At 46.5% G+C, this 15,090-nt stretch overlaps 1 non-coding gene across 1 annotated transcript; it reads left to right on the forward strand.

Annotated features, from left to right (window-relative positions):
• Nucleotides 1-1,158: 1,158 nt before the first annotated feature.
• On the forward strand, nt 1,159-1,317 carry LOC115873948. The gene has a single exon (XR_004048716.1). It is a non-coding gene; the product is annotated as a U1 spliceosomal RNA (small nuclear RNA).
• The last annotated feature ends 13,773 nt before the right edge of the window (nt 1,318-15,090 follow it).

Raw genomic sequence — 15,090 nt, forward strand, 5'->3', positions numbered from 1 at the left:
ATCTTTTATCTATCTCTACCAGAGGGCTCCTTAGATGTAAGGATGGGGAGCCTTCATCTCACATACTTCGGACATGTTGTCAGGACAGACCAGTCCCCTGAGAAGGACATCATGCTTGGCAAAGTGGAGGGGCAGCCGAAAACAGGAAGGCCCTCAGCGAGACGGGCTGACACCGTGGCTGCAACAAGAGGCTCCGGCACAGCAACACTGTGAGATGGAGCAGCGCTGGGCAGTGTTTGCTCTGCTGCGCACGGGGTCGGAAGTGACTCAATGACACCCCACAAGATCAACACCCTTCTGTCATCCTCTTCTGTTTTTCTACATACTTGTCTCTCAGAGAGCTCTCTGCCTACGGCTAAAGCTGATACCGAGACACCATCAACTGTTGGAAATATCACCAAGCAGACTAGAGGTGAGGTTCGGCCTAACAGGAAGCCTCATTCCCAGGTGTCACTGCACTGCTGTGTCCCAGTGTGTGCACCGATGGGTGTCATTGTGAGGGGGGCTGGAAGGCGAAGGTCAGAAATGGTCAGGAGGCCAATCCCTGCTCCCACTCTCTCAGCCTCCTCGGGTCCTGGTCCCACTCATCACGTCAACCGAGCATGGAGAAGTTTCCCCAGCCAAGCATCCTGCCCAATGACCTCAGAGGACACTTCCATGCCTGGGTGCGCTTCTCCATCTCCCCTCGGCCCGGGGCCCTGGGGATCTCCCAGGCAAGAGCTAGAGCCTCAGCAACACAGCCGGGTGAGCCAGCAGGAGGACAGAGGGTAATATGCACAGTTTCATAGATGAAAAACTCAAAGAAAGGCACTGCGTGCCTTTTTCTAAACAAAACACCCCAGCCAATCAGTTCTGGCTTATTAACAATCTGTGATATTCAGCTGACCCAAAACTGCGTGCTGGACGTGAGGAATACTTGAAGCACGTATTGATGAAAGGCAAGGCCTGCAACCTTCCCTATAGGTTAGCAGTCAGTGTAAAAGAAAACAAATAGCACCACAACGGGACCAATAGGTAATCTCATGATCCATGGAGACAAGATTGAAGCTGTCAAGGATTTCATCTTGCCTGGATCCACAGTCATTGCTCATGGAAACAGCAGTCAAGAGATCAAATGACACATTGCATTGGGTAAATTTGATGCACAAGATCTCCTCTATACATACCTGGCAGGAGAGATACCATGATCACGAACGTGGTTTTCCCAGGGTGAGGCTTATCCATTGCACTCTGGATGTGCTGACCCCTGTGATTTCCCCAAATATGGGAAACTCAACTGCATAATTTGTGGCAGTGGGGCACTGTGTTCATGCTCAAAAAAAAAAAAAAGATCTCCTCAACATGTTGAAGAGCAAGGGCATTATTTGAGAACTCAGCTGTGCCTGCCCTAAGCTAGGATGCTTTCAATTGTCTCATACATGTAAAACGTAGGCAGTGAGTCATGGATGCCTGTGAGTTATCGTCTTGGTGAATAAGACTGAAAGTACAATGGACGACCAGAAGAACAAACACACCGGTCTAGGAAGAAATGCAGCCAGAATCACTCCTTAGACGCAAGGATTAGCAGAGCGTATCACGCACTTTGGACATGTTGTCAAGAGAGTCCAGTCCCTGGAGAAGGATAGCATGCTTAATAAAGTAGAGGATAGGTGATCAAGAGGACAAGTCTCAAGAAGGGGTGACACAAGGGCAGCAACAATGGCCTCAAGCATCGCAACCACGAGGCGGATGGCAGGAAACTGGGCAGAGTTTGCTCCTGTCATCCATAGGGTGGCTGTGAGTCAGAACTGACTTGAGAGGACTCAACAACACCCATCGCCACACTCAGTTCCCTTGCCTCCAGGTAAGAGCTGAGCTCTTCCACCTTGACCGGCTGCTCTGGGATGCAAGCCAAGAGTTTTCAACTCCAGGTGCCGGCACCTTGTCTTTCATACCTAAGGGCCCTGTAGATCCACTCACGGGTGCAAGCAAGGCATTTCTATGCCCATTTTACAGAGGAGGATACTGAGGCTCAGGGAAGCCAGGAGCCATAGGCTAGAATTGACAGAGGCTCCTGTCTTACACCTGCCCACTACCCTACACTGTTTCTTTACACATACAAGCTAGCAAGAGGTCTCTCTTCTTTGGTGTTAGCGTTACTGAGACCCGGTAAGGACTGCTTGGCCCCTTCGATGCCAACCCCATTGGGAGCCCATTCTTGCAGCTGATTTCTTCTGGCCGTGGTGATGTACTGCAAGGTGATTGATTCAAACACGTGCCAAGGACTTGAATCTTCAGGGTAGGCCATGCAGGACCCGTCATCTGTGTGGGTTCCCTCTCCTCTGTGCCCTGTGATGTCCATCCCTATTGGTGACATCAGAGTCTCCTTGGTCCTGACCCTACCCCCATCCATCCTCCCACCCCCTACCAAGCTCTAGCTTCTTCTCCAGCTCTGTGATTCCAGGGCCAGTGGATCAAAAACACAAATTAAATTTCTCTGAAATCAAATATGATTTCACAAATGAGTAGTTATCTCTGGCAACATATTCTTAAGCTTTGTTTTTCATCACCCCCCCCTTCCCTGAAAGTCTTAAAAGTAAGCTTGAGATGTTACTAAAGTCTGGACATGCCATTCTCCATGCATCAGTATAATTGGAGAAGAAAACAGATGCGCCATTACATATGAGTCAGAAGGGACCCTTCCAGCCAGATGCAGCCACGGATGCAAGCACATGAGATGGAATATGTATCCATTTACTCCCCATCCCCCACCCCGGACTCTGGATGACAAAAGCTTCCTTCTTGGAAAAGCCTGGACTCCACAAGGAACACATTGGGCTTACAAGGATGTTTACGATAATCGAGAGATGGCATTGGTTAAAAAGAAGAAGAAGAATTTTCAAGCAGAGAAGAATTCTTTGTGGATGTCTCATCTCCTGGGAGGCTTCACACACAGTGCAGGCGATGTGAACGCGATCCTGGGAATGATCTTCTCACGCATGTGGAAGTGGAGGAAATCTTCTCTGGATTCTTCTCAATCTTCTCAATCAGTTAAGGTGACTATTGTGCATTTGTTTTCTATGGTCATGCCCAGAAATGCCATGTTTGGTGTAGAGCAGTCCACCTGCACTCTCTCCCCTCTTGTCGCTTTTGGGGAGGGATGGAGTGGGGAGCCATGGGAGGTTGGGGAGGGATGGCTGGGTGGGGGAGCCATGGGAGGTTGGGGAGGGATGGTGGGGAGAGCTGTAGGAGGCTGGTTCCACCTGCCCTTTCTCCCTCCCCAAGCAGCTCCCATTGCTTTGCTTGCCAAGGTACACATTCTGAGGATACAAGTCTTTCTTCTTCTCATACCAGAAGCAAAATTACCTTGAGATCGACTTGGGGGCAGGGATGTGCCTCAGAATTTTGGGAGAGCTGTGGCCCAGCTGGGGTTGAGGCAGTTGGAGGATGGGCTCAGTAGTCGCCAAAGGTGGTGAGGCGCCTGTCCACACATCAAACAGAGGTGGTGGGAGCCTTGTGGGTGGAGGGATGTGGCCACATGCACACCCAGAAGCCTTTGCCGGCACCTGAGCGAGCCTGGAGCATCCCCGGGATCGCTTCACCTCTGCACGCCTTCATCATACCCGGAGGTCCATTAGCTAATTGATCCTAGCTTCTCCCAAGGTCCCTGTCAACAGGCAGGTCCAGGCTTCCCTAGTCTTTCCACAGCCTGGAAAGAGCCAGCCCAGTCCCTGGGATAACTCACATCACTCCCATTTTTCCTCGACAAGTTGATAGTCCTACTCCCAAGTGACCATGCTAATGCACTCCTCTCCACCCACCCTCCTCCCAATTGTCCAGCCATCCAGGACCATCCAGGCCATCTGATTTGCACCATCTGGCCTGGACCTTCACACGGACATCGAAACACCAAGCACCCACTCTGGCCCTTGTGGATGTTGGCACATTCGCTTTACATTTGCTTCCCTCGAGTTCCTACCCCAGGCTGGCCAGGGTCTCCCCTCCCTGCTCAGCACCGCGTTCTGGGCCCTGGCTCCAGGGCCTGCCACTTGGACTGCTCCCAATGGCTCCTCCTGGGGCTGTCACACAAGCTCCTCTCTCAGTCTTCCATGGCACCGTGACCTTAACCTGTGAACCTCAGGTGCTCAGTGAAGGTGGGCTGCAATGAGATAAAAGCAACCTGGTTGAAGACAGGAGCTTCCTCTCCTGAAGTGCAGGGGGTCTGGCTCTGGGACTATGATGTGGGAGCAGTGCCTACCTCTCAGGGACAGCATGCCCTCCCCCAGCACTGTCAACCCCAGTACCAGCTCCTTAGTCCCTTTTGGAGAATTTGGCAGCACCCCACTACTGCAGTGAGAGAGAGACAGCAGCTACCAGGCAGTGGGGCCCAACATTCACAGTGAGGAGAATGGTGAATGGTAAACAGTTGCAGGTGGGCATGGTATCATGATTTCTCTCCAGATCTCCTCTGACAGGGGTTAATATATAGCTATATGACTCAATGAACGGAAAGTACCAGGGGATTCCCACATACCACATACAAAGAACAGACCAGGGGCCAATTAAATCCTTTGTGCTATAATTACTGCTGATTCAACAACCCCTCATTATGAGTGAGTAACATCTTCAAATTGTCAAACGCTCAACTGGCTACTGGCTGCCACTTGCCTAACTTCCACTATCCTGTCCTGGGCCATAGGACAGGTGAGGCAATGCCAGGCCTATCACCTGAGCAAGACAGCCAGGACGGGAAGGTGTGCTTTGCTCTTCTTGACAGCCCATTGACGGTCCCCAGTTTTGCGTTTCAGGGTTTAGGTGGGTTTTGCTTGTGTTTTTGTTCGCTTGTTTTCCTGTGTGGGGTTGGAGGGACTGAAGTGGTAAGTGCACATGTTGAGAGCTGCTGGGACATCGGAGAAGCAGTTTCCAATTTGGGGGGAGTGAGTTCATTGTCAGTGAATCAGGAACATATGACTTTAATCACCGTACAAATTTATGCGCAGAATTCAACGGAAATGGCATTTGGCGAAGGCATGCTCATTTTCACCAGGGAAGGGATGGAATGGGACCAAGAAAAGAGAACAATGGGGAGTGCTAAAGGGTAGTGGGAGGCTCACCAGCAGATGAGCAGTGGTGTCCTGCAGGTACAGATGGTATCGATTCTCTCAAGTTTCCTCCTTTGCTGTCCATTGTCTGAGTGGGAGCCCTTTGCCCCTTCCTGTTCTCAGCCCCAGCAGCACCCTGCCAGGCCAAAGTATCCCTGATCTGTAGCCATTTTCAGGAGTGCCCAGGGTAGCCTTCCATGCCTTGGAAGCTCGTCTTTTTAAAGCTCTGTTGGGATGTGTGTCTCCTTCCCTTCAAGGTACACCTCAGAGCCTGCCCCAGAGCACAGTTAGAGGCCCATGTTCAATAGCTGTGGGAGCTCAGTCCGTGGAAGCAGGCCATCGATGCTGATTTGTGATGAAGACGATGGTGCTGCAAACATCTGGTTCCTTTTGGGCTAAGCGGACTTCTTTGGGAAGTTGGGGGGAAATGGACCACGTCTCCTGCCGTCGATGATGGTGGTATCATTAGCTGCTCTCAGGTGAGCTCCGATTCAGAGCAACCCCTAAACCCTGCCCAGTCCTGCACCAACCCCTGAATTGTTGTTCTGTTGGAGCCCATGGCTGGAGCAGTGTGCCAAGCCATATCCTTGAGGGTCTTCTTTTTCACGCCACCTCTGCTTTGCCAAGCATGATGTCCTTCTCCGGGGATTGGTTCCTCCTGACAACATGTTGAAAGTATGTGAGACGGAGCCTCCTATTCATGCTTCCAACAAGCGTTCTGGCTGTACTTCTTCCAACACACATTCGTGCATTCTTCTGTTGCACAAGAAATGAGAGGGAGTCTGGCTCCTTTTACTTTGCATGTGTTTACCACCATACAGGCATACTTCAGAGGTATGGTAGGTTCAGCTCCAGATTGCAATAAAGCGAACATTGCCATAAAGTAATCACCAAGATTTTTCGCCTTCCAGTGCCTATGCATGTTGACACTGTACTGTAGCTTGTAAAGTGTGTAATAGTGTGTTCAGTGAGGTTATCTAGAGAAACAAATCCATTGATACTCATATATGTATAAGGAAGAGGCATCCCAGCCCAGTCCAACGGAAGTCCATACGTCCATTGCCAATTGATAAGACTCAGCATATCTGCAGACTGATGACACAATGGTGGTGCAGGAGGCAGGAAGATCACAGTTCAGTGGCTGTAGAGTCACATGGATCCAAGGTTGGTGGAAACATGGCAGCGTGGCAACAGTTCTCAGGGTCAGGCAGCCCGTCTCAGGGGGCAAGCGGAGTCCCAGCAAGCAGGAAGGTGAAATAGCAGCGAAAGAGAGAGAGAGGTTCTCCATTGTCCCTTTTAAGAATGCTGTACCTCATGGGAAGGCAGAACCAGGCTGTGACTCCTGGTTTCCACTCCTACACTTTCAAACATATTCAAGTTAACATGAAATCTAAAGTTTAAAACTGAATTACCAACATGTGACACAGAGGCATAAAGTTAGCACATGCCGTTGGAAGCTACCATTGATTGATTTGCTTGAGGTAGAGTGACCATTCACCTGCAACTAGTTTTTTTTTAATGCATGACCTGCAAAGTACAATAAAGTGAGACGTACCTGTACCTGCATGAGTAAAATAAGGCATAAATCCACTGAGTAACTGTTATTCTAGCCCCCTTTATCACCTTCTGCACAAATGCAGCTCCTATGCCATAAGTTATAGCCATTGAGCAGTTCCAACCCATACTGACCCTAGAGGAGCAGGGTAGATTGGTCCCTGTGGATATCTGAGAGTGTAACTCTTTACTTGAGAAAAAATATTTCATCTTTTCCCCCCAGGCTGCTGATGGCTTTGAACTGATGACCTTGTGGTGAGCAGGCCAATGAGCAACCCACTGTGTCAGTAGAATGCTCAATAAAGACAATAAATACATGGGTGGGTCAATGAGGGTCGATTAATCTTCCATTCCTCATATGAAACAAAACCAAACAAAAAAACTATGACAACCACTTCAAGGCACTGAAATACTTCACACCTGTCCAATGGCATATCCTGAACCTGGTGACTTGTCTCTTTCTGCCCTGTATGTTACTGCAGTCTCTCTCAACACACATTCTTTGGTCTTTTGGATACAGTGGAAGTTGTACTCAACCTCTGGGATCTCCATGCTGATTTTCATGGCCACTCCCAGCATAGTGCTGAGAAGTCTGCTGTCTCGAACAGAATTCTGCATTGCCAACAAAACATGCCACCTTTTCTTTGTTCTCCACTCATTGGACATTGCTGCCACCTGGGATGTACTTCGATGGGGGACTCCCATTCCTCCATCCTCAAGGACAGGATATTTGATGGGTTATCTCTTTCTGTAAACTCCTGGGCTGTAATTGCCTTTACCTTGGGGACAAGAGGTCCTTGTCTGGGCTCTGTGTTTAGAGAGTCCCACAGATTCCAACCAGACACAAGACATGCATTGAGAACACATGAGCACCTCTGTTACTCCCAATATGAAGACACTCCAACCCACACAGACAAGTACAGAGCATCTACTCTGGTGAAAAACACCCATCAGGTATGCAAGAACAGCTGGTCCATGTCTATTATCCTATGGCCCATCTATAGGTTTTTGACTAAGGGTCAGCACTAGAGGCCATCGCTGTGCCTATGGATAAGGACATTTGAACTCCGGATATGCTTAGGTAAGAGGAAAGATAAAGATGCCTAATTTAGGAGAAGCTATTTAATTTCACTATTTGATAGACATTTTTTCTTTCTTAGGATGAAATTCATTTGAGAAAATGCAGTGGCTGCACCAATGGGCACACCCTTCATGGCTGGGAGGATGGTGCAGGACCAGGTAGGTTCTTTATAATACCCTCAGAGTCACTGTGCTGTGCACCCTATGAGTTGGAGCCCACTCGACGGCACCTCACAACAACAGGGTGAGTCACTTTTAGCTTTTGATTTCACAATATGCAGCGTTAAAAAATATCCATGGCTCAAAGGAATGGAAACAGGCCTTCATTTGAGTAGTTCTCCTATATGCACGTAGGAGCATCTTCTCATTTCTAAACACGTGCTTCAAAGTAGGTTTCATTGCAGTTGTTAAAAATACAATTTGCACTCGCTCCAAACCGCCGTGGTATTTGTTGTTCATTTCATAATTTAATAAACCATTTGCAAATTGGAGGAACGCATGACTCTCTCAGCAGGAAGGAAATATGGAAAAAGAGACACTTCTAAGATTGGAGATTTTACAGATCTGTAAATAAATACATATTTTTTTAATGAGTGCAAGTTTCCATGATAACCCACACTCAATGTCCACCAAATAAGTATTAAAAAGTCAGTCTTGAAAATTGGGTCCTTAACCAGAATGTGATGATAAGACTTCTTGAAATTAAAATTAAGGAAGACCACCTTCTCTGGAAGTAAGTCACAAGACAATGGCTTTGCTGTTGACTACCTTTTTCTAGGGAACCTGGTAACGTAGAGGGTTATGTGTTGGGATGCTAACTACAAGGATAAAAAAGTTCAAAACCACCAGCTGCTGAGAAATATGAGGCTATCTACTCCCATCAAGATCGGCATCCCAGGAAACCCACAGGGACAGTTCTACGCTGTCCTACAGGGTCACTAAGAGTTATAATGGACTTTATGGGAGTGAGTGAGTGAGTGCTTCTTTTCAGGATGAGGAAAGGGCATTTATAGAACTGCAGAGAAGATCTTGGTGAAATAAGTGACAAAAATAAAAAGTAAAAAGAGCTATAATGATAAAAAATAGAAATCACTTTGCCACGTGATAAAGATAAAGAATAAAAATTATTTTGCCATATGGGTAGGGCCTTTGAAGATTAATTTTTGTCTTCATAAGTAAGAAACCCATTTTAAAATTAAGGTAATAAAACTGCTAGGATTTTATTTTCCTTTTCAGAACTTTTCTGGCTATTTTTTATGATAATATATTCAAATTTCCTACTGGTGTCTGACAAGAGTTCAGTGAATATTTTTAGCCCTATGATATTTGAAAATGCTTTTTGACCAAAGTATCACCAGTGTTGGTATTTCAACATATGTTTGTGTCTGGAAATAAAGGTGCAACACATTAATTCTGTGTGATAAATATGTAATTTATGAATTATGAACATTGGTTTTCATTCAAGCAAGCAGTGCCAGCCCAGAAACGTAGCACCCAGGAGCGTAAGAATTCAAATTGATCATGGACCTGTGGTCACTCTGTAGCTTGGCCAGCTGTAGGTCTGCACAGAATGTTTTCACTGCGCTCTTTTGTAGCCATGGCTCTGAAGGCAGAAAAATACAGCATGTTTATTTATTGGCTAATATGGTGCCCCACATTCAAACGAGTCTGTAGACTTTGGGTAAGAGGTAAACTTAAGGAAGACAGAAGAAAAACCCAAACACTTGAATTATGGTGCTGGCAACGGACATTAAAAATACCACGGACTACCAAAAGAACAACCAGAGCTGTCTTGGGAAAGTACAGCCAGGTACTCCTTAGAAGTGAGGTTGGCCAGACTTGGTCTCCCATAATTTGGACATATTATCAGGAAAGACAAGTCCCTGGAAAAGGACATCATGCTTGGTGTGATGGTTAGGGACTACGTCGATTAGACATTGCTGGATAAGGGTAGAAGAGGGACCCACCCAATTGATTGAGTTGCAATCTTATAACCCCTCCTTGGCATCATAACCCTGTTTGTATAAGAGTTTGAGAAACTGGGTACCTTCCCCTCTCCCTGCCTCTTTGATTTCCTGTTTGTTGTGACTCTGGGTCTGCATCTGGAGGTGGCCTCATGTGGGTCACCTGCCATGTTTCCACCAGGCTTGGATCCATGAGACTCTGCACCCACCAGCCTGTGAGCTCCCTGCTTCTTGCTTCACCTTTTCATATCACCAGCCTGTAGCTCCTGAGTCTGAAGAGGCCTGGGCTTGCATTGGACTTATGAACTAGAGCAGGATTAACTGGTGATGCTTTTTTGATCCCAAATTATTAACTTACTTTTCGTATAAAGTTTCTTACACATATATGAGTATCATTGGTTTATTTCTCTAGCTAACCCAGCTTAACACACATGGTGAATACAAGGGCAGTGCACACAGAAAAGAGGAAGACCCTTGACAAGATGGACTGACACCGAGGCTACAGCAATGGGCAGGACCAGGCAGTGCTTTGTTCTGTTGAACATGGAGTCGCTATAACTCTGAAATGACACGACGCCACCCCCAAACCACCACCACAACAACAAACTGTCGGTATGTTGTTAGTTGCTGTAAAGTAGGCTCTTATTGCAGCCTAACACTATGCTATTTTAACGAGCACTGACAGACTTGAAAGGAACCCTGATGGAATTGTGGGCTATGCATTGGGATGCTAGCCACAAGGTTGGTGGTTCAAACCCACCAGCAGTTCTGTTGGAGAAAGATGAGGCTGTCTGCACCCATAAAGTGTTGCAGTGTTATAAACCCTACATAGGTTCATGATAAGTTAGCATCATCTCGACATCAGTGGGTTGGGCTTGGTTGGACATTGTGATAGATGATTTTATGTCAATTTGGAGATATCTGAAAGTGTAGGGGTGGAATCCAACCTGTCAGTCAAGTCACACCCTGCTGCTGCTACCTTGTTGGGGTAGCCTTCTTATAAGGAGGACCCTGGAGAACTCCCTCTCTCTTTGCCCCTTCACCCTCCTGCTTGCTGGGACTCCATCACTAATCCTGAAAGCTGCCAAAGCCTGGTCATGTTTCCATCGACCTTCGGTACATACGACTTTGCACCCACCGACCTGAGATCGTCCTACATTCTGCATCAGTGCACGTGGCTGTGTGAGTCTGATGGGGGACTTATGGACTAATAGAAGATTTCTGGACTAGCGTTGTACTGCTCTGGGATGCTTTCTTGATGTATAATCACTTCTTGATATAAAGCTATTTCTTGTCCATAGATGAGTGTCCCTGGATTGATTTCATTCAACAACCGGCCCAACACGAGCATGGCTGCATCCGTCACTGCGGTAACTTGGTGCCATCCAGCGTGGAGAGCTCGTCACCCAGTACTGGACTCGACGGGCTCTGTTGTGTTCCAGAGGGTGTCAATAGCTAACTTTTGGTAGTAGATTTTTGAGCCTTTCTTTCTAGTGTGGCTTAATCTGGAATTCCACTGAGAACTGTCCCCCCTAGATTACCCTACTAGTATGTGCAGTACAATTGGTATAGCGTTCAGCACCATGGCAGCACACAAGCCACCAAAGTACAACAAACAGATGGGTGATAGAGACCCTTGACATGTGGATCCCAAATTGTACTACTGTCTGGGTCCATCAATGTCCAGGCTAGACCTGCTCCGAGAGAAAGTCAGGGAGAGTGACAAAACAAACCGAAAGCATTGCTACAGTCTTTTCTGACCCTTTAGAATGCGGTAGATCTGCCCCTGTGGGTTTCCTAGACCATTTTTGTTGTTGTGATTGTTAGGTACCATCAATTTGGTTCTGACTTATAGCAGCCTTATACACAACAGAATGAAACACTGTGGGTCTTATGCCATCCTCACAATCGTCCCTATGCTGAAGCCTATTGTTGCTGTCACTGTCAACCCACCGTGTAGGACAAACTGGCACACAAGTGGTGTTGAGGAAGACTGAATGAGAAAGGTGGTTCTCGTGAAGAATATTGAAAGTATCATGGAATGTCAAAAGAACAGATCTCTTGAAAGAAGTGCAGTCAGGTTGCTCCTGAGCCACAAGATGGTAAGGACTTCATCTCAAAGACTTTGAACATCTAGTCAAGAGAGACATCAGTCCTTGGAGAAGGACGTCATGCTTGGAAAAAGCAGAGGGGCACTGGAAAAGAGAAGGCCCTGATAAGATGGATTGATACATTGCCTTTCACCATGGGCTCAAACATAAGAATAATGATGAGGATGGTACAGGACCGGGCAGTGTTTGTTTCTGTTGTCCATGGGGTTGCTATGAGTTGGAACTAACTCGATGGCACCTAACTACAACCACCACCATCACATTAACTTCCCTAGTGAACTGTCTTAGTTGTGACTCTTGTCTGTGAGCTCTGTATGGCCATTGCAATGGACTGTTGAACTCAGCATGAATATACAGTGGCATGGGGATCGGGGGTAGCAGGTGGATGCTTGATTTCAAAATTGGTAAGGAAGGATGCACAGTGGAAACATGTCTAACCCCAGTCTCATAGGAACAGGGAATACAGAAGAGGTCAGATATGGCCACCTCCATTGCTGTGTACCACAGAGGAATACTAATTGGTGTGCATATCCATTGAAATATTGTGTTGCCGCTACTTCCAAATCTTTCATTTTGCTTTTGTCCACAGGGAGTGAACTCACTTCTGTTGAATCCAAATTCCCCTCTACTGTGAACCTTTTGGCTTATCTTATTTCCCTACATTTTTACTGCATTTGGAAGTCAATACCACATCATGCCACGCTTAAATCTCTATTAACACAGACTCCATGCACAGTCCATTTTTCCCCAAAGCCTTTTCACATCCATTATGTTGTTTAAGCCTCATGACAGCTCTTTGAGTTAAGGACTTACCACTGCTAATTGACACGGAGGTTAGAAGGGGTTAAGTGACTATTAAAATGTTTACTTGTGAGTGGAAGGGCAATTCCAGGAAGACAGAGCTGCCAACAGGACAGAAAGAAAGAACTTAAATCTCCGCTCCTTCATTCTCTGAGCTCCTGCCACTATTTTCCAATGGACAGCTCCATCCAGAAGTTGAAGGCCTGGGGAGCACCAGAGGACACCAGTAGAGTGGGCATCAATGGGATGGGACAGGGCAGCCAGCAGAAGGCACAGAATGGATCGAGGCACCGACAATCAGAAAAAACTCACACACGATGTGTCAAAGAAGATGCCCACATGAAGCATTTTTGTGTGGATGGTCTCCAGCTAATACTTGGATACATCCAATGCAAGGAACACAGGATCCCAGTCTTGTGTGTAGACAACACTGATCATTGCAGATGTCTTTCTTCGGCTGAGCCCAGAGCTTCCTTTTGTTAGTTTCCTGCTAATAGTCCTATTCGCCGTGTCAAACTTACCTCCTTCTCCTCATAGTCCTTCGGGTAGTTGGTGATGGAAACACAGTCAATAGCAAGTATCTCTACTCAAACTCAACACTCCAAGGGATTGGCTGGTTCTTAAGTGATGCCACTCAAATGCCCTCAGCATCAAAGGCCAACCACCCCTATGGGTATGCCTCGACCTCTCTCTCCAGGCACCACACGCATTCCCTGAGGCCAGGGGAAACTGAGTGAATTGCCTCACATGGTCACATGCCAGCATTGGACTGCCTGGTTCTAAGAGTTTATAGTTCTCAAATTTTAGGACTTTTAGGATTAGGACGATTCATTCTTTGCTTATGGATTTTTTCTAGTTTTAATTTTCAAAACCTTAAAAACACAATAACAGTTGCTTAAATTTTCAGTGATTAGTGTCTAGGAGCCCTGGTGGCATCGTGGTTCTGCAATAAGCTATGACCTGCAAGGTCAGCAGTTCAAAACCACCAACCTCTCTTGGGGAGATAGCTGGGGTTTTCTGCTCCTGTGAACAGTTACCGTCCGGACACTCACAGGGCCAGTTCCATCTGTGCTGGCTTCACTTGAGGTCTGACCCAGAGTTGGGATCAGAGGAAGTCCTGCATGGTCAGTTGAACTGAAACTCAATTGAGTTGAACAGATTTGAACGGAAATAACATCCTTTCATTTTAGTTGATGTCAGGAAGGATGGGATTTAGATTGTGTTATATTGCCATCCACACACACACATTCCTGAGCATATTCTAGGAGACTTGGTGGAGTAATCATTAAGCACTTCCTCAGCTGCTAGCTGAAAGGCTGGTGGTTCAAACTCCCCAGCCACTCTGTGCAAAGAAAAAGTCATGACACTGTGCTGTGGGCAGTTCCACTCTGTCCCATAGGGTCACACTGTGAGTTGTAATCAACCGGATTGCAAACAGTAACAGCAAAACAACATGTGTACTGTAACCAATGTCCTACAGTCCTTCCATCAAAGATCTTCTCTGTCTATCCTCTCCTCCCCTCTGTTATACAAGCACCTTCTCAATTTTCCTGGAACACAACAGAAAGAAAGAAATCATGCTGGTTTAATGTGGGCTTCACCTTGTAGAAATGAGTGAGCCCTTGTGAAGAGTTCACAACCTACTTTGTCTTCCCAGCATGCTCTCTATCTTGACTTGACAGTTTGGGAAAACAGAGACTTGGAAAATGTACAGCAGCGGAGCAGGCACCTCATTTTATACTATGACTTGAAGAAAGACATCTTGCTTATGGCAAATACTAAAATATTTTGAATTGTTGAAGCATTACTTCTTATAGTCTTCTTGATTTTGACATAAAGAAGCAGGGTCATTTCTCCTCTTTCTTCTCTGCTTCCTGATTGCAACATCAAGAAGACCAAGCTGTGGAGACTCTGCCAAGACCCGCCATCTTAACACTCACTTTAGAATATTCTGCCTCAAACAAAATTTGCTCCATTTTTATCTTTCTGCCTATCCCTATGGCAGTATCATTGTTTTTGTATGTATGGAAACAATATGTTTGCTAAGGCTATTCTTCACTCGTTGTCTTATAAATGAACGTCTTGGATAATCTCTAGACTTATTAAATCACGTTCTTGGAAATAAATTCATTAGGATTAGAATTTCATAAGACACATTGTATTAAGCAGGAGTCTCTAGGAAAAACAAAACCAGGACACTTATGATCAAAGATATAAGGACAGGTTTATAGAAAAGGAATATAACAGCTAATTAGTCCACACAACAGTACAAAGGACTCGGTTCAACTCTCACACTGGCCACTTCTCCAAGGTCAAGGAAGCAAACAAAGTAGGGGCTGGCGGGAGGTACAGATTCTATGAACAGAGTCAGCCTACAGGCAGCAGACACAGTAAGATGAGGCGACAACAGCAGGAAGATAAGTCCAGGCTTAGCAGAGGCCAGTAGCACAGTAGAAAAGCAGGTAGAGATGGGGCCTCAAGACATAGTGATGCACAGCA

This window comes from Echinops telfairi, unplaced genomic scaffold, assembly GCF_000313985.2.
Source record: "Echinops telfairi isolate 266 unplaced genomic scaffold, ASM31398v2 ScPeMD7_7469;HRSCAF=8507_1, whole genome shotgun sequence".
Lineage (NCBI taxonomy): Eukaryota > Metazoa > Chordata > Mammalia > Afrosoricida > Tenrecidae > Echinops > Echinops telfairi.